Source organism: Salarias fasciatus, unplaced genomic scaffold (genome assembly GCF_902148845.1).
Source record: "Salarias fasciatus unplaced genomic scaffold, fSalaFa1.1, whole genome shotgun sequence".
NCBI lineage: Eukaryota > Metazoa > Chordata > Actinopteri > Blenniiformes > Blenniidae > Salarias > Salarias fasciatus.
Genome location: NW_021941382.1, coordinates 704,429 through 728,234, shown reverse-complemented (window position 1 = coordinate 728,234; position 23,806 = coordinate 704,429).

The following is a 23,806-nucleotide window of genomic DNA, read 5'->3' as shown; positions in this document are numbered from 1 at the left end:
CTGTGACAAACTGACAAACTGTTCAGGATTTTTCCTTTAACTTCTGGTTGATTTTCTGTCTTTTCTTTTGTACCTGATTCCGTTTACCTCCCGGTGTGGAAACCTCTGCAGAGTTCAGGCGTGGAGGAAGCATTTTGATACATAACAGACCTCATCTTTTTAAAAGAAAGTAAGATATTTTCAGGCATATTTTTGTACAGTCGAAAGGGAATGTTCTTACTGTGCTTTCAGTGAGTTTCAGGCACTTGTTCCCTTTATCATTTGTTTTTTTAGCATGCAAGGGAGTCCTGGTTTTAAGGATTAAGTTAAATTAAAACTTGCATCAAAAATGCCTTGTGATTTTAAACTAGGTTTTGTACAGTTGTAGAGCAGATTTGTTGAGTATTTGTAGACATACAATGGCGTCTTGGGGGAGACATACCTCAGAGCTGGAACTAGTTTCAAGATTGTATATGTACTGTAATATAGTAAAGTTAGGAGTTTATGTATATCATACTCGTGATATGTGGATGGGTCCCGATCGCAGGTGTGAAACTGGATTTTGGTATTTTTTATGGCACATACTGTTTTTCCCCCTTTCTCATTTTTTTGTGCAATATATCCTCTGAAGACACAGACCATCAACAATTGTAGCAAAGTGATGGAGGAACAGACTCGTGCACTGTCAACATCATTTCATGTTATGATGCTGAAGCCTGTCCAGGCAGGAGAATAAACGAATCAGCTGGAACTGATACCAAACCGTCCCACATGGCCTCCTGGTGTGATCCGTACCGCCCGGCAGACTCACGCCACAATCTGAATGTCGTTTCACCGCAGGATGAGCAGATCCCACACCAAAACCTCTTTCTAACGCCACTGCTGATTCTGGGGAGGGGGCGGCCGGACCCCGGGCCGCTCCCAGCAGACACACAGTACATTCCATAGTCCTGTTTCATGAAATGAAACTTTATTTTAAGACTGAAGACTGCCTTCTTTTTTTAAAACATTAACCACAAACCTGTATTTTTTATTTCTTGCACTTAAAAAAAGCAGATATTGTTTATTTTATGTGGGTCTTACATATGAAGTCTGTTTGATAACAGGGGTTTTTTGGAATCTGACCTAATTATATGCCAGGACGTTTTTTGGAAGTTCGAGGCAGTGGTTACTTCACATTCCAGTGTGAAACTGTCTTTGACTCATCTTTTAATAAATAAGTACCTACCACCATCCACTGTCCTCCAGTTTGTGAATGTATGTGCACGGCTGTGTCTGTGTGTGTTGGACGGTCCGGCCGCCATGTCAGGAAAAACACGAAGGGAACCCGTGTCCGTCCGCCGTCCTCTCCCTCAACGCCTGCCTTCAGAAAAGGACGCTGTGGCTTTAAGCAGTTGAATCGCCCGCCCGGCCCGGCGGAGCGTCCTGATTGGCGGCTGCGGCCGGTCGCCTTGGAAACAGGAGCTGCTGGTGTGGGGGTCTGCTCTGCTCGGCTCGGCTCTGTCTGGCTTTCATTCAGAAAAGCAGCTCCGTGTCGGCCGAGGACGGGAGGGACAGACGAACAGACCCCAGAAATCCAGAGAACACACGGACGGCGGGAGAACCGGAGCGCCGAGGAGGAACCCTGGTCTCCGCCGGTCCAGGACCAGAACTCTGGAACCACACAGCTGGAGCTGCCCTGCAGGACGTCTGAGTCCTCCTGAGAGGTGGACATCAGTGGACACACCACACACACACACACACAACACCCACACACACACACACACCATTAGATAAATTGGAGTAAGAATTGGAGCAGAGACGCCGACCTCCATGAAAGCCAGGAGGACGGTGAGGAGGTGAGTCCAGAGCGCACGAGGCTCCGGCCCAGACGGGAGGCGGTGGAGGGTCTGCAGGCTGAGGCTGCCGAGGCCAGCCCAGCAGCACTGCGCCGCGCTCTGATTGGCTGACGGAGGACGGGGCTCACATGCATTACGTCAGCGCCGGGCCTCTGCTGCTGCAGCCTGCACTCTGCTGCTCTGCTCCCAGCGGGGGGCCGTCTGCCTCTGCAGCAGGTTCTGGGGTCTGCTCTGCTCCACGCCGCACACACACACAGCAACAGCAACAACAACAACAACAACAACAACAATAATAACAGCAGCCGGCGCGACACACATCCTGCAGGCTGTGTGACCGACTGCAGCAGCTGGAAGCTCCAGATGAGGAACACTCTGCCGATCACCAACACCAGACGGCCAGCGACACTCAGCAAACATCTAAACTAGGGCTGTTTATTGTTTAAAATTAAATTAACTAATTAATTGCAGCTCTGGGCAGAGTTAATTGTGATTAATCACATCATTTTTGAACACATTAAATCACCAGTTTAATGCTGAAAAGATCTTGATGTGAATCTTTTAACTGAAGTGCAGCAGTCTGTGATCAGAAAACACTGATGTGGGATTTGAACCATCCAACGGTTTAAAGTTGAGTTGCTCAAGGGAAGGCCGGTCCCAGGTTCTCTTTGGGTGTAGAACAGTCCAGAAACATCAAGTCTCATGACAGAAAATCACTCTTCTCTACTGTCTCTTTAATTAGAGCCAAATTCCAACTCTAACCCTGATTCTGTGATTAATCACAATTTTAAAAAAAATATCATTGACATCTCTGAGTGAATTAATCGTGATTAATGAGATTAAAAGCAACGGCACTAGTTAAAACATGAGAAAAACACACATGAGAAAAGATTCTCGATATTGGCGTGTCGTCATGTGATCGGCCTTACTTAAGCTAGGTTTACACTTAAACGATTCTGTGGCATGCATTGGCACAAATCAACTCGCAAACAGTCGCAAACCACTCGTAAAGTGGCGTGAAGTGTGTGTAAAGCCGTCGTGACTGCGTGCCATGTCGGGACGAGAATTGTGAAATGTTCAAAATTTTGGGCACGACAAAATATGGGTTGAAGCTTTAGCAAGATATAAGGCACAGCTGAACATGGTCGGGCTGGATTTGTGTCCATACAGCACACAGCTGATTCCTGGCTAAATGATCCAAAACAAAGGCCTAGTCTGGGTTCCCAGATGTGAACCACTACCTCATCAAAGCTCCTGGTAAGTACACATGTTGCTATAAAAGGTGTCTATTTAAAATATTTTATTTGACCAAGCAGTTTGATTAAAATGAAGACGCTAACAAGCTAGCGTTAGCTCGCCTGCTAGTTCTTGTTTGTTACCACGCTTAAAGGAACAGGCTCATATCCTGGCTCCCCAGACTGTCTCTCCATGGTCAGAGATACACGGGGAAACACGTATTTCTTTATGTCTTTATATGTGTGGAATACATAAAGTCAGTCTGGCATGCCAGGCTAACAGGCTAACAGGCTAACAGGCTAACAGGCTCAGCTCACATCCACCCATATAGTCTAGAAACAGAAATGGCAGCTCTAAACTTTCCTTTCTTACCTGTTACAAAGTGTGCAGAACAAACATGTGTAGTCTGATTTAGCTAGCCACAGTTTTCCCGGTGTTTTGCCGTCGGCGGTTCTGTTTATAACAGCAACTTCCTCCTCCTCTCTGGTTCAGCAGCCTCGTTTGGAATCATACAAACGGAGAAGTGAGGCTGTGGAGCTACACTGTTGGTGCAGTTGAACACAACAATTCTTCACCATCTTTTATATATCTATTTTTCTCAATCTATAATAAATATTGAGCAAGAACAAACTCCACACGAATGCGTCGCTAGCAGCAGTGTGCTGATTGTTTGCCCCTCTGCACTGGTTGCTAAGGACCGCGGATACCCGGATGTGCTTAGTGGCCGGATGTCCGGGGTCCAGAATGAGATAACTGGCAGCAGCAGCTGGATTCAGGCTGTAACACTGTGTTGTGGTGTAAACAGCCAGAGGCTGGTGGTCTGTAGACCGTGTGTCCCGGCGCCGCCGCTGGCCTGAGGCGCTCCGGACGCAGTGTTCCTCTCCGAGGATCGCCTACAGCGCCTCCTCTTGGCCTGGCATGCTCGCTGCATCAGGGTGTTTCAGGCGTCGCCGTGTAAACGCCGAGTTTTGAAACACCGCCGGTCGGAGCTGGAGGCAGAAGGTCGTCCTGAGCGCGCACACACACACACACACACACACACACACACACACACACACACTCCCAGAAACAAACAGTTCAATCACTGCTCCCAGAATGTGTTCTGACACGTGTGCGGATCTCGTCGGCAGAAGGTCACTGGCTTTTTGTCGTGGCTGCTGGAGGTCGCTCATCACTCACGGGCTTTATCTGCGGCGGCGGCAGGAAGCGGGCCGCACACCTGCTGCTCCGCTCGGCCTGAACGCAGGACCCGGCTCTGCAGGCTGGGCTGTGAGTGTGTGTGTGTGTGTGTGTGTGTGTGTGTGTGTGTGTGTGTGTGTGTGTCACTCCTCCATGTCTTCCAGCAGCAATGGCTGTTCTACAGATACAGTGTTTTCCTGGACGGTGGACCTGGTCGGGTTTATTGATCCGGAGATCAGCAGCACAGGGTTGTTTCTCTCAGGTTCTCATGCGGTGAGGACCTGTCTTATCTGGATCTGTTAGCAGCAGACCCCCGCCCCCCTGGAGCCCGGCCGGCAGCGGGTCTTTCATATGCATCTGAAATGTGACGCCGGCGGCCGCGGCCCCGGGGGGGCCCCGGGGGGGGGCCCCGGGGGGCCCCACCTCTCCGGACCCAGCGGCCAGCCTCTTCTGAGGCCTCCCCCATCAGGCAGCAGGAGCCCCTGCTGCAGCCTCGTCTGCATGATAATATGGAGCAGCTTCACACTCGGGGTTCAGACATGCAGGAGCAGACTAAGAGGCTCACAGTTAGAGGGATTACATGACATGCAGGTATTTTCACTCTTTTTTAATCTGGACTTACCCTGTTTTTAATGTTCTTTTTAACATTTTTTGGGTATTTAAAGGGATAACTTCTTGTCTTATTATGATTCCTTTGCTCCAAATTAAAATACATCAGTTACATTAAGCTGTGCTTTCGTGGCTACATTAGTTATTTACGTAAAATCAGAGCAAACTGAGCTTCATTATTCTGATGACTCTCGTCTTTCTGCCACAGCGATGCATAATTCAGCAGCAGGAACATGACGGTGCTTGACCTCAGAGACCCCCGCTCACACTGGCGCCTTCGTAAAGCGACGCCTGCTGCCAAAAAGCCCATTAACTGCAGGCGTGTTTCAGCCACGCAGGACCGGCGTGCTTCTGCGGGACCAGTCCGCCGGACGACCCGGGTCTGAGGAGGACTTGAAAAACCCGCAGCAGCCCCGTGGCTCTCCGCCGCCTGTTGAATCCCAAAAAGGACAAAAGCAATTACAGCCATGAATAATTCATGTGAGGGAGCAGCAGCAGGATCTGCATCACGCGGCGTTAACGTCCAGGATGAGGCGGCGGCGGCTGGAAACCAGCCGGGCATCAAGACCGGCACCTGGACGGTTTTCAGGGACTTCCAGTCTGGATCAACACTTCACTGCACACAGCACTGGTCTGGATCTGGTCTGGATCTGGTCTGGATCAGGTCTGGATCTGGTCTGGATCTGGTCTGGATCTGGTCTGGATCTGGTCTGGATCATATGTGATGCCAGTCATTCAGTCTTATTAGTAACATTTTGACATATTTTATGACATTTTCATCTTTTGTGACCATTTTTTCCCCATAGATTTTCCCACTTAAGTCATTTTTAAGCCTCTTTCGCTGTTTGCTTGTTTTCTTGGTTGTAGCAGTTTTAACTACTGGCAAATGTTCTTTTCTTTTTCCCCTTTTTTCTTCAATTATAATCAATTTCCCACCATTTTTATTTTCTTTTTTCTCTTTTTTTCATCTTCCCTTTTCTCCAATTTTTCGCATGTGTGTTAAAACAGCTCTCACACACACACACACACACACCCTGCTCCGCTGACCTCCGTCCACAGTCACACAAACACACCGCCGACGTCTTCCCAGGATTCACAATCACTTCATGAAATGATTTCTCTCCCGTATCTGTAGCTGATGTTGGACTCCACACAGCCGGCTGATCTGCCCTGAAGGAAGCCGTCCTCGTCGCGTCTCGTCGTCCCCTCAGTCCAGAGCTACCAGGACAGGACACAGCGCCCTTCAACAATCTCTGAACAGCCATTCAGAGATTTAAACCCAGTGTCAAAACAGTTTTTATCCCCCTTTAATTCACAATAAAACTCCACTCTGCTCTGAAAGGACCTGGAACACCTCATTCCAAACGAAAAGGATGATTCTGAATTTAACCTAATGTGGCCGGTTTGTTCATATTCTGATCTTAATTAATTCCTCCATTGTGTGAATCTTCATTCTGCTTTAAGTTAAAGCTGCTGTAGGTAGGATTTTGCTAGTCGATGCTAATTTTTCTGTGTTTTCTTTGGATTAAATGTTAGAGTATCCATTGATAATCCTTTAGGAGTGTAGCGTAACTGCTCTACCGCGAGGGCGCAGCGTTTCCATCTGTCTCTGTTCTGAGCTGAAAAGGAATCTCGACAGCTCCAGGTATCTTTGACCAATCAGAAGAGCCCCTGAGGCTCTAACCGTGATCGGTCGAGGGGCGTTCGTTGCACGTTCTTGTGGGAGGGGCTTAAGTTGCGTAAGGGCGTGATGTCAGAGAAAACAGGACAGGATTGGCTGTGCTGGGTTTCAAATCGCCATCTTAGATGGGTCAAATCGCTTTTTTTTTCTCTCTCTCCCAACACGTCCCTTTAAAGTGCGGCTCCCTAAATCTCCACTTGTGTTTTTGGATCAATATTTTTCCACATTGCAGGAATGAAGGTTGACGATCGTGTGAATCAGTTCAGAAGGTGGATGAATAACACTTAAAATCTGATTTTATTGTTTTTTAATTTTCGTGCTTGACTTTAAATCCTCCTGGCCGTGCACATCTGCAGGAGAGGCCTCCACATGTGGGACCGTCACACACTCTTTTCTCCGGACACGGCTGTGATCAAACGAGTGCCGCTCATTGATTTTCAAACCTCACATTATGCTGCAAATATATATGAAAGGGAAACGGCAGCGCGGCCTGTGATCTGCTCAGCAGGATTGAAACATGCCCAGACCACGTCTCAGCCTCCAGCCAGCACCTCTCAGCTGTGAGGAACGAGCTGCTCCTGGTCCACGCCTGCACAAGACACGGGCTTCCAGAGCTGAGATACTGTTATTCTATGAATTATTTAACTCTTAATTAGAGAGGGTAATCCAGTAATTAACCCGGAGCCCAGCTGGCACGCCGTATCACTAAGACAGACGGCGTAATCCCACTTCCAGAACCACTCCGAGCTGCAGCGCTCTGCCCTTCTCAAAGCCTCGCTTTGAAAAGGAAGCTTTTAAATTACAGCCTGGTTGATGAAGCTTCATGTCTTCACCCGAATTTACCAGGATCTGGCCCCGCCCATTCAGCCCATCAACCAATCCCGTTCCTCCGTCAGTGTTGACCTGAGCCGGTTGGCTTCAGCATGATGCAGCCAGTGATGGTTAAACCAGGGAAACAGCTGATATGAAGGAGAGGATTATCAGTTCATTCACCAGGGCTGACTCTGGACCGCCGCGGTGGATCTGAGCGTAGAACCGTCCTGTTCTCGCTCTGAGCAGAGATCTGCGGTCGAACCAGCCTCTCCAGAAACATGGCTCTGTCTCTGTGTTGTTTCCACTCATCTAATCCGTCCCACAACAGCTTTCCTATTCTTTTAGTTCGTCTACATTCAGTCCTAAAGCGAGCTTAATGTGTAAAACAAAGTGCAGACATCGTCCACAGCCGGTCCTCTGGAAGCATAATCCTCCAGACGACACATCATCAGGCTCAGGACACTGACCGAGTCTCAGTCTAGATCTGAAGCTGGACCAGGACCAGGAGAACCTGGACCGGGACCAGGACCTCCTTCTTCCTGATTCACAAGGACTCTGACTTTCAGAAGGTGAAGAAAATCCAGGACTGCAGTGACGGTGAAACCAAACAAAGCATGAAGAAGAGGACGTGAACATTTCGCTTGACGTGTCGGAGAAACTTCCACTGCAGCCTGTGAAGAGCCTGGCGAGCGGCGGTGAGCTCCCAGTCTGACTGCTTCCTGTTGTTCTGGGACGTCTTCCAGCATGTCGGTGACAGCAGAGCCGGGCTCATGTTTCAGAGTCCCGGTGGGAGGACTTCCTTCTGTCTGAAACCAGACCTCCAGGCCTGCCTCTGCAGGGAGACATGAGGATGGAGCAGAGAGCCAGGGGGCGTGGCTACTGAAACCACGCCGTTTACACATCAACAATCTCAGTCTATCCAACCTGCTTCCTCCTCCTCTGTCCAGCTGAAGCCCCAGGTTCAGACTTCAGGAGGTTTTGGGATGGGTTCTGGTTCAGGATCCAGGTCTGCTGTGTTCTGGTTCAGGGTCCAGGTCTGGGTGTGTTCTGGTTCGGGGTCCAGGTCTTGGGGTGTGTTCTGGTTCAGGGTCCAGGTCTTGGGTTGTTCTGGTTCGGGGTCCAGGTCTTGGGGTGTGTTCTGGTTCAGGGTCCAGGTCTGGTGTGTTCTGGTTCGGGGTCCAGGTCTGGGTGTGTTCTGGTTCGGGGTCCAGGTCTTGGGGTGTTCCGGCTCCTGTCCTTGCTCATGCAGCAGGCTGTGAGCTGAATAATGAGGAGAACGCCACGAGGCCCTGCCTCCTGACAAGTGATCAACAAACAGTGATTTATGAGGCCATCTTGTATCAGGGGATGACCATTGATTTAAACACACAAAGAAAACACACATGCACACACACACATACACACACTCTTCTGACACAGATGACCATATGCATAAATCAAACTCAGTGTCTCCACATTTCCAAGAAGTGTTGTTTCTGCTGAGCTGTCTTATTTACCCATCATTCACGTTAATAAACAGCAGAGCTCATGGGCCCACAGGTTGATATGGATTTGATTGGCAACATTGTGCACTGCTTAAATTCCCCTGAATGCTTGAACGAACCTTCAGCAAATCAATTCATCTGCTTCATAGATGCTGATTCCACAGATTTTCTTGCTGTTGTTTTAAGTATCGATCGTGGCGGAGGCGGCGAGGAGCACGGCGGCGCGTCGCTTGGGCACGGCGAGCTCCGGCTTCCTGACAGACAGCGTGCACGCCGTGTTTTATTACCCTGCCACTCGCAGGGTCGTTAGACATCGCTCTTCTGCTGGAATCGCAGGATCATATTTCCATGTGTACTGGAGCTCCAGATCCTGATGAATGAGTAATGAAATGGCTTTTAGTTATTACAGGATGAAAATCTTAATATGAGGGATGCTGAGTGAGAAGAAGGGAGCCTTGATGATGTTACCGGTCTGTTCCATCATCTCCGGGATCCGTCACCGGGCCGCCGCGTCACCGGCATGAAGGAACCAGATTCGTCATCAAGCGTTAAGTGATTCTAATGGCTCCAGCCTGTCATCACGCTGGAAGACTCTTTTTAACGCTCCATAAATCCACCTCTGCTTTCATCTGGAGTGTGTGATCTGCGGCGCTGGGCACACACTCCGGACCAGTGAGCGAAGAGTCGATGAGAAGTGAACTCAATCATCTGCCGCGAGCAGACGCAGCTCTGGGAGGTGATTATTGTTTCCTCCATCGGGGAGACTCCTGATACTGTACGAGGCCGGAGACCTGATGAACTCCGCTTTATTGTTTTTCTCACCGCCGATTGATCGGCGCTGCGGCGGATCGATGTGTCCAAACATGACGGTAATAAGGTGACTGGACCCGCCGTCTGTCCACGGCTCAGAGCTGCAGACCGGACCGCACGGCTCTGGACGGCTCAGGACCGCTGTCCCGGACTGTCCCGGACTGTCCCGGACTGTCCCGGACTGTCCCGGACTGTCCCGGACTGTCCCGGACTGTCCCGGACCGGTCTAACCTGCTTCAGAGAAGAAGTCCTGATCTAAAGAGGGAACTGACAGACTGCTGTCCAGCACCTGTCCAACCCCTACTATTCCTCCTCCTCCTCCTCCTCCTCCTCCTCCTCCTCCTCTTCCTCCTCCTCCTCCTCCTCTTCCTCTTCCTCTTCCTCTTCCTCCTCCTCCTCCTCTTCCTCCTCCTCCTCCTCCTTCTCCTCTTCCTCCTCCTCCTCCTCCTCTTCCTCTTCCTCTTCCTCTTCCTCCTCCTCCTCCTCCTCCTCCTCCTCCTCCTCTTCCTCCTCCTCTTCCTCCTCCTCCTCCTCCTCCTCCTCCTCCTCCCTCCTCTTCCTCCTCCTCCTCCTCTTCCTCCTCCTCCTCCTCCTCCTCCTCCTCCTCTTCCTCCTCCTCCGGGGTGATAAGAGTGCCGTCCTGCTGGGGCCTCTGCAGTCGTCCTCTGGTTGCTGATTGCTGCTGGTCTGAGGCAGCAGATCTTCAGGAGTAGATCCATATTGATTATCCGTCATTGTCAGAGAATGACCAGGCCCGGTTCTCACGCAGTGGCAGAACCCGTGCTCCGACATGCCGCCATCGACTCCTCCTCTGGTTCTCCCTGCATTGTGGCAGAGGAATAATTGAGCGTGTGGCTTGAATCCAGGATTAGACGACTCTGCGCCGTCGTCCCGTCAGCCGGCCGATGATTGAAAGGCCTCCGGTGTCTCCCCGCTCCGTGTGGATAAGCAGTTGTCATAGGAAACATCAATACCTGAATGGATAGACAGTTTTATCCATCGATTAAACACTGAGTGAATGCACGAGTACTCACCCCTGCATGGACCGACATCCTTGACAGTAACTACCCCTCCTCCATTTTTGTGATTTAGGTTACATTTGTGCAATGGTTTCTAAGTGGAGCGTCATTTCCTCACATCACCATATTGCCAGAGCATAATCGATAACTTTATTGGAGCCCTGCTACAGAGGATGGGCCATGATGGAGGTGATGAGGAGCTGGGTTTTACGCTGCAGCAGGGGGTCAAGCCCGGGTTCCTCCCTCCCGCAGTATTACCCCATCAACATAGATGAAGCAGTGATGGATGGGTCAATCAATCAATAAATCAATCAATCAATCAATCAATCAATCAATCAATCAATGCTTTGCTGTACAGTATGAAATCAACTTAACTCAAATACTTGGGATTGGAACGAGACCTTCAGGGCAATAATCTCATTTCCTGTATCCCAAAGACAGCGGGGTAGTTGGACCAGCTGGACATCTGGGGCTCCTGGTCCAGAACACTCTGATCCTGATCCGGGCACTGCCCTCCTTCAGAGTGTTTGAAACAGAGATGTTTCCACAGCGACTTCATCAGTTTGGACGCTTCCAACTTTTGCAAAGGGTGAAATCAGATGCAGGAGAAGACAGACGGAAGGACTGCCGTCAGAAGAGCTGCTGCTGACCACCACTCCGTCAGATCAAGACGGAGAGGCTCAGCGTTCCCTCGCAGCTTCAGCCTCAGGAGACATGTGTCCAGGTGTTGTCTGGGATAAAATCAACCTCACTGCTTGTCCTTTCAGGATATCTGGTATCGCTGTTGCATAAATACGTCCATTCATCCCTGGTCTCCATTGCTCTTTCCTGTCCGAGGCTTTGAGACGCTGGAGGTCGTCCCAGCTCACTGGGAGTGACGGCAGGACGCCTCTGGACAGTTCTCAGGTCCAACACTGGCCCAGTTCACATGGGTGTTTTTTCAATCCGATTGAAAACAATCATGTTGAACACGTGTGTGTATACATGTACGGCATACAAAGTGATCCACTATGAATCCTGGTTTACAAGGGTCCCGGTGAAGCGGATCATACAGCGTCCTGGGACATGAGGACAGAGTCTCTGGAGGAACTTCCAGGTCTTCCTCTCTGCAGCAGCAGTCCTCAGCGCCCAGCAGAGAGTTTTTATCTGCTGATATCTGCTCAAATAATGTCCCAACATCTCCATGAGATGCTGCTCAGAGAGCTCCTCCCCTGGCCGGAGCACCGCCTGGCGCCACGTCCCGGTGTAAAGCTCCGCTCCGCCTGCCGGTGTTTCAGATGAACTGGTGTGCTGTAGGTGCTGTAGGCAGGATCCCGCATCTCCGCCATCTTGCTTAGGGTTACCTAAGCAAGATGGCAATTTGATCCATCTAAGATGACGATTTGAAACCCAGCACAGCCAATCCTGTTCTGTTTTCTCTGACATCACGCCCTTACGCAAGTTAAGCCCCTCCCACAAGAACTTGCGACGAACGCCCCTCAACCAATCTCTCAACCAATCACGGTTAGAGCCTCAGGGGCTCTTCTGATTGGTCAAAGATACCTGGAGCTGTGGAGATTCCTTTTCAGCTCAGAACAGAGACAGATGGAAACGCTGCGCCCTCGCGGTGGTGCAATTATGCTACACTCCTAAAGGATTATCAATGGATACTCTAACATTTAATCCAAAGAAAACACAGAAAAATTAGCATTGACTAGCAAAATCCTGCCTACAGCAGCTTTAACTTGTGACCAACAGATGTTGAAAACCGACTGAACCTTGTACTGGTTCTAGTGAACGTCGGTTATCTACAGTTGCAGTAAATTGGTCAGTTTTGAGTTTTTTTGTCTTCATTTTCAGCATGTGTTTACACAGAATTCTGTCATTCGTTACCATGGGAACCAGTTAATCCAGAACACCGGCCAAGCGGTCCGCTGGTATTCTGCCTCGGAGCTCTTTAAACAACTCGTTGTACGATTTGTGGCCATCTCTCCTCTCCAGTGGTTGTTCTCTCAGGGTTTTTATTAAAAAAAGTGTTTTTCAACCACCGTCGTGTTCTTCTGCTTGTTTTGACTGTCCTGCTTCCCGTTTACTGCACACGTCACTACGTACGAGGGAACGCATGCCTGGAACCAATGATCGCCCGTTTAATCCGCTCTGCTGTCAGGTGGCGTTTATATAAGACACGGAGCGGATTACCGATCGGCGTAGATGATCTCGAACAATCGGATCTGAAACACAATCCGCTCCGAGTGAAGCGGATCCATGTAAACATGTAAACGTGCCTCGTGACAAAGGGGGGGGGCGGAGCTTAGACAATGGCCAATTCATGGCAACCTCACCACAAACACTAAAGCGTTGATGCTAATGCTACTTTGCTAGCATTAATGATCTGTCTTCTTCATGCACTGGAGTTTGGCCTTCTGTTATTCAGCTCTTGTCTCTGTTGATGTCTGTACCTAAAGATTCCTTCACCCTACTGAACACCAGTGAGCTATATTAGTGTTCCTAACCTTGTGTTTTGTTGGAGGTCATTCTCAGGGCCAGATTGGAAACGCTGGCCGGCCCGTTTTGGCCCATGGGCTCTATGTTTGACCCCTTTGGTCTGAAGCCAGCTGCATTCAAAACTCTCCATTCAGTCGTGGTCCGGAGCCACCCGGCGGTAGCCGTTGTCCTCAGCACTGAGCCCCACTGGCTCCTGGAGGTTAGAACTCCCCGGTGATTTACAGCAGCCAGCGGACACAGCGGCCATTAAACAGATGTAAATTTGGGCTGTTTGTGTAGAGAGAGGAGCATGAACCCTGCGACGGACCACCCAGCTCTCCGCTCCGCCGTGGCTCGTAGACCTGGGGCCGCTCTCGCCCGGGGGAGGTCACGGACCCTTTTATCACCTCCTTAAGACGCCCTTCGGAGCCATCTTTCATACTGCACAACTGGCCGCTGCGCATTGTTGACTGCGGCTCTGCGACCGCGGAAAAAAGTCTCATGAAACGTGACAATCACGTTTGGTGGAATGACTTTAGGGAGCATGCCGGATTTATATTACATCTACTTAATCAAGCCGCTGTTTACCTTCCCAGCAGCGAGCGCACACCGGGCCTGGACATCCTCGACATCCGCCTCCGGGCTCAGTGTGAGGAGGAGATTAAATGTCAGCCGAGCGCCGGACGCCACCGCTGTTCGCTTCCATCAGACGTTGGTGTTGTGTCTGTCGGCCTGCCTCTCCTGTCCCAACGTGCTCTCCTGCATCCTGTGGCATCTGCAGCTACACACACACACACACACACACACACCTCCACAATTAGCTGAGATAAGCCGGGATTCTGTGACTTCCTGCAGATTCTCCTCCAGATAAACGAGGACAATTTAAAAGTCGAGCACAGACAGAGACGCTGGTACGGGAGCACGAAGCGAAGCTAGCGTCAGTGAAGCCACCGGTGAGTGGGCGTGAGGACGGACCACAGTACGAACCTGATACTGGATTACTTTAGGCTGAAGCAGGCCTCAGGAGCAGCCCTGCTCGGACTCATCCACGGCCCAGCAGGGGTTCTCAGAGTGTGACAGCCTGGTCTTCTGGAGACGGAACTCAACATTTCAGAATGTAAAACGCAGCCCGACCGGGATCTGCCCACCTACGCCGGTCTGACTTTGGCTCTGCACCTTTTCCAGGAGGTTGTGTGTCTGTTGCTGCTTCGCCGTGGAGGCATAGGAGATAATGGGAGGATGTGATGAAGCAATCAAGGCCTCTTAAAACAAGGAACTGAGTGGAGTAGCCCTCTCTGAGAAGAACTTGGAGTAGCCGTGATTCCGGTGAAGAGGACTCCGTCCCTCTAGTGTGCGTATTACTGCGGCTCATCTTGCTTATTGCTGCCTGGAGTGCTATGACAACAGAAGTGAGAATAGATTTAATCTGTCCAGCCCCGCTCGTAACGCCGGGCTGCTGGCTGAGCGCCGGAACACCAAACATGCACGGAGGGCTAATCATCTCCGCCAGTCAGCATTTTCTTACGCACGGCCATTTTCCCGGAACCGTCAGGGGTAAAGAGATAAAGAATGGGCCGAAGGAGGAGAGAAGTCGGCGGCGGCGTGAGAAGTGTCTGCCACCACGGCGTCATTAACACCCAGCGGTGCTGCAGCGAGGGGGGAGGGGGCGGGGCGGCGAGAGGCGGCGGGGCCTCCCAGCACTCACAGCCAAATTGCAAACCCAAGGTTCCTGATACAACCTGTTATTATTTTTGACACAAGCCATTTACAATAGCTATGAAGGTGGCAATGGAAAATGTAATATTGATTGTATGCCCTCAAGGCTTTGCTCCCCCGACTTCTAAACGTCACACATCTCACATGTGTTGCCTGTGATGATATGCTCCTTTTTCTTATTTTCTTTCCTTTCTGCCACTTCCGCAAAATCCTATTTTTGGGAGATTTGTGGATGGTTTGTTTGAGGAGGTAATTACACGGGCAGATTGAGAGGGCGAGGTGGCGTTTTGGGAGCGGGGAGAAAATAATAGAAAGCCGCGTTGCAACAACAACGCCATGTGATATTGGCGCGATGTGACAGGTGTTAATATACCCAGTGGCAATCTGTATTTCATCTCTTTTTCATGAGGGTGCTTACTGCATTACTTCCAAATGACGTTTATGAAACATTAAGCATCTGTTGCTCTGTGGGGGGAGCAGCGTTATCGGAACACACTTCACTGCGCCGGCCGGCAAAGACGGACAGGTTTTTCAGAATGACGGCACACCGGCGCCGCGTCCCTCTCTGCATATTTGGACAGACGTTTGAGGCCGTGAGCTTCAGCTGTGGTTACTGGAGAGCAGAGGAAGCTATTAAGCTGCTGCCACAAACCAACCGGGAGCAACTGGGAGGAGAGGCGGCCTTTGGTGTGTCTCTCTCCGTTTTTTGACAGAAACCCGTCAAAACCAAAACAAACATGTTTAACAAGGCCCTCAAAGGGACGGAGACAAAGCAGCGCGGCCGTGTGAGGCCCGGCGGAAGTCTCAGTATCTGCACAGATTGCAGAGGGGTTATCTGCCGGCCTGGTAATTACGCCGGGGCCTTTCTCTCTGGCGAGGGTGACAACTTTCCGCTTGTTTCTGAAATGGATGCGTGACCCGCAGGGCCTCCCCGCCGCGTAGCGCCGCGCTGATCGCCGCGTTAAAACCTATCTTCATGAAAAAGTGCTGTCTAAGAGCTCCCTCTGCTCTGGCCGGCGGCACTCTGGGACAAACAGAACTGGACTGACGCGATGATTTTAAGATCATCATGAAATTTCCCTAAAATGACAGCAGGGCCAAACCTCGTGTCAAGGACTGTGTTTGGAAGTCCCTGTGGCGGTGGGAGTTCCACGCCTTCGGTGTTGCCTGCAGATCTTTCTAGTGTTTTCACCGCTGGTCTCTCTCCCCGTGTACAGTCAGACCAGCGCGGTTTTAGCTCTGTCATCAGGAAAATCGCTCCTAATGACACTCAGATCATTGGCTTTGTGTTTTAGTATCGCGCTAAACGCTGGCCGTGCCAACGGGATTCCCCCGGCCGAGCCTTCGCTATCAGCTTACAACAACTTCAGCGTTCAGCGGATCTCTAAACACAACGCGGCGGGTCTGTGTTTCATTAGGGAGCAACAGAGTCTCCTGGGTAATTTCACCATTTTTACCAGGAAAATAGGCAGTCGGTTAAAGGTGCTGTAGGCAGGATTCTGCATCTCCCATCTATGATGGCGATTTGAAACCCAGCACAGCCAATCAATCAGGTCATTTTAGCTGAACCGAAGGGAAAACTGGAAGTGAAGCTTTCACCCTCAAAACACCGTCGATTCGGTCTTAACTGAATATTAATCGTATGGCACACACACATGAATCAGACATCTGACAAAAAAAAAAAAAGACAATAGCACCAGTGAAAAATGTCAATCTGCAGAGAAATTAGATTGGACCAAAACTGGATTCCAATTTGTTCCACTGTTATCATAACGATCAGAAAGGGCGAATCCCAATTCTCTGCTTAATCCTCAATCTTACTCCTCATTCCTCAAAATGCGCGCTCCCGTGAGGTTAAGTGCTGTCCCAATCCTAAACAAGTTGAGGAAAGGAGCGAGACTAAGGGACGTTATCTCCCTTAATTTTGAGATTCTACGAGACCTACCTTGGAGTTAAGGATAATCCAGAATGCTTGTTAAATAGTTCGTTTTGCTGTTATTTTATTAATGAAAAATTTTGTATATTAGTTTGGGAGTAATTGTATTAACTTTCTATCACAGATAATATTTACAAAGGCTATTGGAAAGAAATCAAGAAAATTCATTTGAATGCATTTATTAACAAGGTCACACATGCAAAATGTTCAACATTTCTAATGCAGGGCGCATTACTTACAGTTATAAAGGGCGTTGTTATTGATCATTGACCAAAATTATTACTGCTACTCTTCCACTTTAGGTCCCCCCACCCCCACCATGCTAACAAAAAAAAAACTCTCCACGCGTTTGCGCTCTCTCTCTCCTTCGGACGGTCAAAATAAGAAGCGTCGCGCTAGCCGCTAGCACCCTCCCGACGGTCCAAAAACTCCCCGCCGCGCGCTCCCCCCGGCCAAACTTTTTTCCTGCAGGAAACGCTGCACTTCTGGCTTTCTTCTACCCTCTCACGCAGTGCTGCCCCCTGTGGTCCAAGGACGTAACTGTCTTTAAGGGTTGTCCCATTTCCAAGTGACATTACATTCCTGAACACTTGTTTTTAGGAGGCACTAATTTGAGATTGAGGATCAAGGTTGAGGAGTGAGGATTAAGCAGAGAATTGGGATTGGGCCTAAGTCTACAAATTGTTATAGAGATCAACTACAGCTGCTTGTCCATATTGGAAGTGTTGGATATTTAGGTCCTGTCTGAAATGAAAACACATGGTTTAGCATTTTCTTTTCCAAAGAACGCTCTAAAAACGACGTAGTTGGCATGCACATAAAGCTTGGATCTGGACTGGGAGTCATGACCATGTTTGTTCCCGTCCTTCCTCTCGTGCATGAGCAGAAGAACTCTGCACAGCAGCAGTCGTGGTGGAGCTGGAGCGCTTCAGAACAGTTAGTGAAGCCGGTTTGGTCTGGCTGCATTTACACTTGGATAAACCTGGAATCTCCGCTCGTCTGCTGGTCTTACGGAGGAAAATCCCCCCTGGACGAGCTGAAAGCTGCCATCTCTCACCCAAAGCTGGACGAGTCGAGTCCGAATCTCAGGTAAACCTAAACTAACAGAAGTGAACAGAGATTCATCCGAGATGCACAGGGCGGCCATTTTGAATGATGTCATCAATGTCCCATGACTCTTGGTTCACCTTGGTTGTTATTTTGAGCATTTGGGGGGGATATTCATGACTATGAATCATTTATGTAAAAAGAAAAAGAAGTACCGTAAATCCTCTTATAGTAGCCGGGGCTTTTATTTCTCTCAACTGGAGCTGCTCCAGGCTTTTAATGGAAGGAGGCATGTATAAGAGAGAGGCTTGTATTTTAAAATTTTCAAAAAGAGCAGGAAGATCTTTTGTGTCAATTTGAACCCAGTAAAATGCACTGAGCTCATTTATTTTTTCAATCGATGTGAAAAAATTAAATCTCAACATCGAGTTTAATGTTTTCGGTCCCTCCGCCATTTTGACCGGACGCGTGTAATACACACAGTGGCCACCAGGAGGACTGGCGCTGTAGCACAGACTACTGTCAGTACAGCGCCGTAGCGCTTCGCAGAGAAAAAGAGAAGAAAAAAAACCCGGCTTGTATTTGGAGGCGGCTTTTATGAGATTTCCTCAAAGACGCACCCGGTAGAGATGCGTGGATGCCTCATTTTTCCATCCGCCCGCTATCCGCAGTTTTCACAACCGAACCCGCCCGCCATCCGCAGAATAGTGTTTTGACTGTTAAAGTGTTGCTTTTTTTTATTTGAGTGCTTCAACCGCAACCCGCCCGAATGTCATTCAAATCTTAATTTTTCGACACGTCATCCGCCCGATCCGCGGTTATCCGCCGGCTCCGCGGGTGAACCGCAATCCGCGCATCTCTAGCACCCGGTCATTACAGGAGACGGGCTTTTAATGGAATACAGGTCATTATAAGAGGATTTACGGTACTTTTGCTGTACTTTGACCTGAAACAGTATTAAATGTTCAACTTTTAACTTATTAATGCAAAATTTAGAGTGAAAAAAAAAACTTGCAAGAGGTTACATTTAGACAAGTGGAGTTCACGTTTGACTGGTACATTTCCCTGGTTACTTGTCCAAAGACTTTGATTAAGATGATAATTAATCAAATTTTGATTAAAATTTGATTGCAAATTAATTTTTTTTTTTTTTTTTTGCTTTTTTCTCCCAGCACTGGAACCAGCTGCACAGAAACCTGGTCCAGAGCTGCTACGAGCATGCCGAGCCTATAGGGGGCAGTGCAGCCAGAAGCATAAATCCAGGAGCACAACATCGAAGAGCAGGAGTTACTTCCTGTTTTTTTAGCGATGGTGGAGCGAGGGTCGATAGAGAAGTGGAGCTCCTCCTAAATGAGACGTTAAGACTCCAAAACAAGCAAGATACAAGAAAATACTGAGTGGGAGATCATTTCTGGAGACTTGTAGCTGTGTTTACGTGTAAACCACAGCTACTAAATGAAATATCAACGTTTTTGCTTCATGTAAACGAAGCTGTGTCGTTGCTGGACTCTTCTCATGTAAGCAGAAAACCCAAAACGCCTTAAAGTTCAGCGTTTTCACTGGTTTTGATGTGGAGTTCAGCCTGGTTCCTGATCACTTCCTTCCCCGCCACAGATGGTGTCTGTGTGTCACACACACACACACACACACACACACACACACACACACACACACACACTCACACACTCACGCAGAGTCACATTAGCACCCGGGCTTCCCACAGCGGCGTGGCTGAGGAGGAGCGAGGCTGTGAGAGCAGAGCGGCTCTCGGGATCACAATACTACCCATAAAGCAGCGGGAGCCGGGCCAGCCGCCTGAAAAGGACCTGCCTCTGCCGGGATGAGGGGAGCGCGCAGGTTGAATGAGGGTCTTAGTGGTCAAACCTATAGAGCGGAGCTGGAATGAGGAGTCGGAGGTGGTATGCAGAGAGAAACAAGAGGGGGGGGGGGGGGGGCTTGGTCATTATAGAAAGCCTAAGTAGAAGAGCAGGCCCTCATTCTGCACTGCTGAAGGTTCACATCCCCGCTGTGTTTACCACACACCCCCTATGGATCCTATTAAAGAGGGCGAGCTGCGTCCCCCCACCGCCTCGCATTTACCTGAGGCTTACCCTTTGACCTCGCTCTGCATGTCCCCCCGAGGAACAGACTCCTCCTCCGTCACTTCCACAGGCCGGCCAACAGTTGCTGAGGTTTTCTCAGTGGAGTCAGAGCTGTGATATTTAACGTCCAGTGTTTGTGCTGTTTGGTTTCTTTTCTCGCTGAGAGGAAAACACCAGGTGAAGACGTGGCTGCAGGAAGCAGCGCTGGAGGGCCAAGTGGGGAATTGATCATTTGAAGTGTTACAGCCGCTACCTGGATGAGAGCGAATGCGTGGAATAAATATGTGGCTGCGTTATGAAGTGTGAAACGGACCGACGCAGACCGCGGCTCCACACCCACCAGATTTCACTCATTTTCATTCTGATATTCTGCTCTTTGTGATTAAAGCAAAACCTCTCAATGAAATGATGGTCTGTGGGAACCTGAATCTGAATTACCTGGAAATGTACCAGCCGGACCACACAGACACCGAAACATCCCAGCTCACAGAGATTCACGGTCCTACAGGACTTCTCGTGTTCACTGAACAGAACGTTTAAAAACTGGACGAGAACAAACCAGCGTGACGAATATCAACAGAAAATCCACACTTCACCCAGAAACTCTGCTCTTTTATCAGCGTGTATGTGACATGTAGCCTCCAGCTAATGCTAACATGTGACTAAATGCTAATGCTAACATCTAGCTAAACACTAATGCCAACATTTAGCTAAATACTAATGCGAACATTCAGCCACCAGCTACTGCTAACATGTGGCCACAACCTAATGCTAACTTTTAGCCACTAGCTAGGGCTAACCTGTAGGCACATGCTAATGCTAACTTTCAGCCACAAACTGTTAACTTTTAGACACCAGCCACTGCTGGTAGCTGCTGATAGCTAAACATGTAAACAATACACACACACACACACACACACACACACACACTCACACACACACACACACACACACACACACACACACACACTCACACACACACACACACACACACACACACACACACACACACACACACACACACACACACACACACACACACACACACACACACATGAAAACAGAGAAGCATTAGCTCTGGTATCGCCTGTATTGTTTCTGAATGTTTGCAGACTGAACTGCAGCTGCTCCTTTGAAGCTTTCATTATTCATCACTGAGGATTCGGTCATTTGGCTGGAAAACACTCGGTCCTCCCCGGTCTGTGATTTTCCTCCTGGTCTCTCCTCCTCGCCACCGGTCCAGCTGCTCCAGCCAGTTAGGGGTTTGGTTGCCAAAGGCCAGGACCCGGCGTCCATTGATTGTATAGGATCAAGTCACATCATGGGCGACCTCTGAACCCGGAGTCAGCGTGCAGCTGTGGCGAGAGTTGTGCGGGTCAGGACACCATTAGCCTCCACTGTAAGGAATGCCACACTGTTTGTAATGAGTGGACAGCTGACGATAGCCATCTCCATGAGACAGCGGCGGCGTCCGGCTGCCTTGTCTCCGTCCCTCGCTTCATCCCGCCAGACAAGCTGCATCTTTATGTGCACGTAAACACATCATTCGTGGTAAACTTGGAAGAAAGATGAGCGTCAGAGTGTCGGAGAGACCTGCTCTCTGCCGTTGCTCTCTGTAACGGATTTTAAGGCTCTGATGGCCAAAACACACGTCTCAGCCGGGCACGGTCAGACTGACCTCCAACACGTGGCACCGCTCCCCCAGGCGGCCGCCCTCCCTGGGCTCCCTCTGTTTCTCGTCTCCAGCTTGTGTCGGAGCGGCGAGCGGAGCGCTGCCGCTGCAAAGCCTTCTGGGAGCGTCTGCAGCGCCGTCTGTGCCGACTCTGAGAAGGAGACAGAGCCTTTGAAAAGCTGTTTTGCTGATCGACGGGGTGAAACCCGGAGGAGCAGAGCGCTGCTCGGGGCTTTGAGGGGGAAGCTGGTATCTGTGCTTCATGCCGGCAGACGGAGGGACGTGCTGGTGTGTCCGCAGGCTTCCAGAGGAAGATGTTTACCCACGGTGAACTTCCTGGCCAGTTGTCTCTCTGAGGGACGAGCGCTCTTCACTGCTCCCTCGTCTTCCTCGCCGTCCTCTGTTCCTCCACCTTTTCTCAGGTCGAGTCAGTGTTTGAGTTGTGAATCCTCGCGTCTGATTGGCCGGTGTTTGGAGGGAAGCCGGTCGGGCTCAGTGACCAGGCAGACGCCTTCCAGTTCAGAGCCAGAGCCGCCATTTTTTAATGTGTCCAGAGTCATTTTTTTAACTTTCAGCGTGGACACTAAACTAAAGCGGCAGTGGAGTGAAGTCCGGAGCTTCCTGGAGCTGTGGTCTGAAACCCCGGGCCGAGCAGAGATGGAGCGCCGTGTTGGGTGGACGGCTATGTCACGCAGAGCCGGACTCCAGCTTGACTCCCGTCTGGTGGAAAAGCTTCTCCGACGGTGCGACATATGAACCAGCACCCGGTTCTTCCTGGGCCCGACCGAACCCCAAGACCTGTCAAACTCTCCACACCCTCCCAGAACCCCCAGACCCTCCAGACCCTTCAGACCCCCCAGACCCTCCAGACCCCCCTGACCCTCCAGACCCCCCAGACCCCCTAGACCCTCCAGACCCCCCAGACCCTCCAGACCCTCCAGACCCCCCAGACCCCCCAGACCCTCCAGACCCTCCAGACCCACCTGACCCTCCAGACCCTCCAGACCCACCTGACCCTCCAGACCCTCCAGACCCCCCAGACCCTCCAGACCCCCCAGACCCCCAAGACCCTCCAGACCCTCCAGACCCACCTGACCCTCCAGACCCTCCAGACCCTCCAGACCCTCCAGACCCACCTGACCCTCCAGACCCTCCAGACCCTCCAGACCCTCCAGACCCTCCAGACCCCCCTGACCCTCCAGACCCCCCAGACCCCCTAGACCCTCCAGACCCTCCAGACCCTCCAGACCCCCCAGACCCTCCAGACCCTCCAGACCCCCCAGACCCCCTAGACCCTCCAGACCCCCAAGACCCTCCAGACCCTCCAGACCCTCCAGACCCCCCAGACCCTCCAGACCCCCCTGACCCTCCAGACCCCCCAGACCCCCTAGACCCTCCAGACCCCCAAGACCCTCCAGACCCTCCAGACCCACCTGACCCTCCAGACCCTCCAGACCCTCCAGACCCCCCAGACCCCCAAGACCCTCCAGACCCTCCAGACCCTCCAGACCCACCTGACCCTCCAGACCCTCCAGACCCCCCAGACCCCCCAGACCCTCCAGACCCTCCAGACCCCCCAGACCCTCCAGACCCTCCAGACCCACCTGACCCTCCAGACCCTCCAGACCCACCTGACCCTCCAGACCCTCCAGACCCTCCAGACCCCCCAGACCCTCCAGACCCCCCAGACCCCCAAGACCCTCCAGACCCACCTGACCCTCCAGACCCTCCAGACCCCCCAGACCCTCCAGACCCCCCAGACCCCCCAGACCCTCCAGACCCTCCAGACCCTCCAGACCCACCTGACCCTCCAGACCCTCCAGACCCCCCAGACCCTCCAGACCCCCCTGACCCTCCAGACCCCCCAGACCCCCTAGACCCTCCAGACCCCCCAGACCCTCCAGACCCTCCAGACCCCCCAGACCCTCCAGACCCTCCAGACCCCCCAGACCCTCCAGACCCTCCAGACCCTCCAGACCCTCCAGACCCACCTGACCCTCCAGACCCTCCAGACCCCCCAGACCCTCCAGACCCTCCAGACCCTCCAGACCCTCCAGACCCCCCTGACCCTCCAGACCCTCCAGACCCTCCAGACCCTCCAGACCCCCCTGACCCTCCAGACCCCCCAGACCCCCTAGACCCTCCAGACCCCCCAGACCCTCCAGACCCTCCAGACCCCCCAGACCCCCCAGACCCTCCAGACCCTCCAGACCCACCTGACCCTC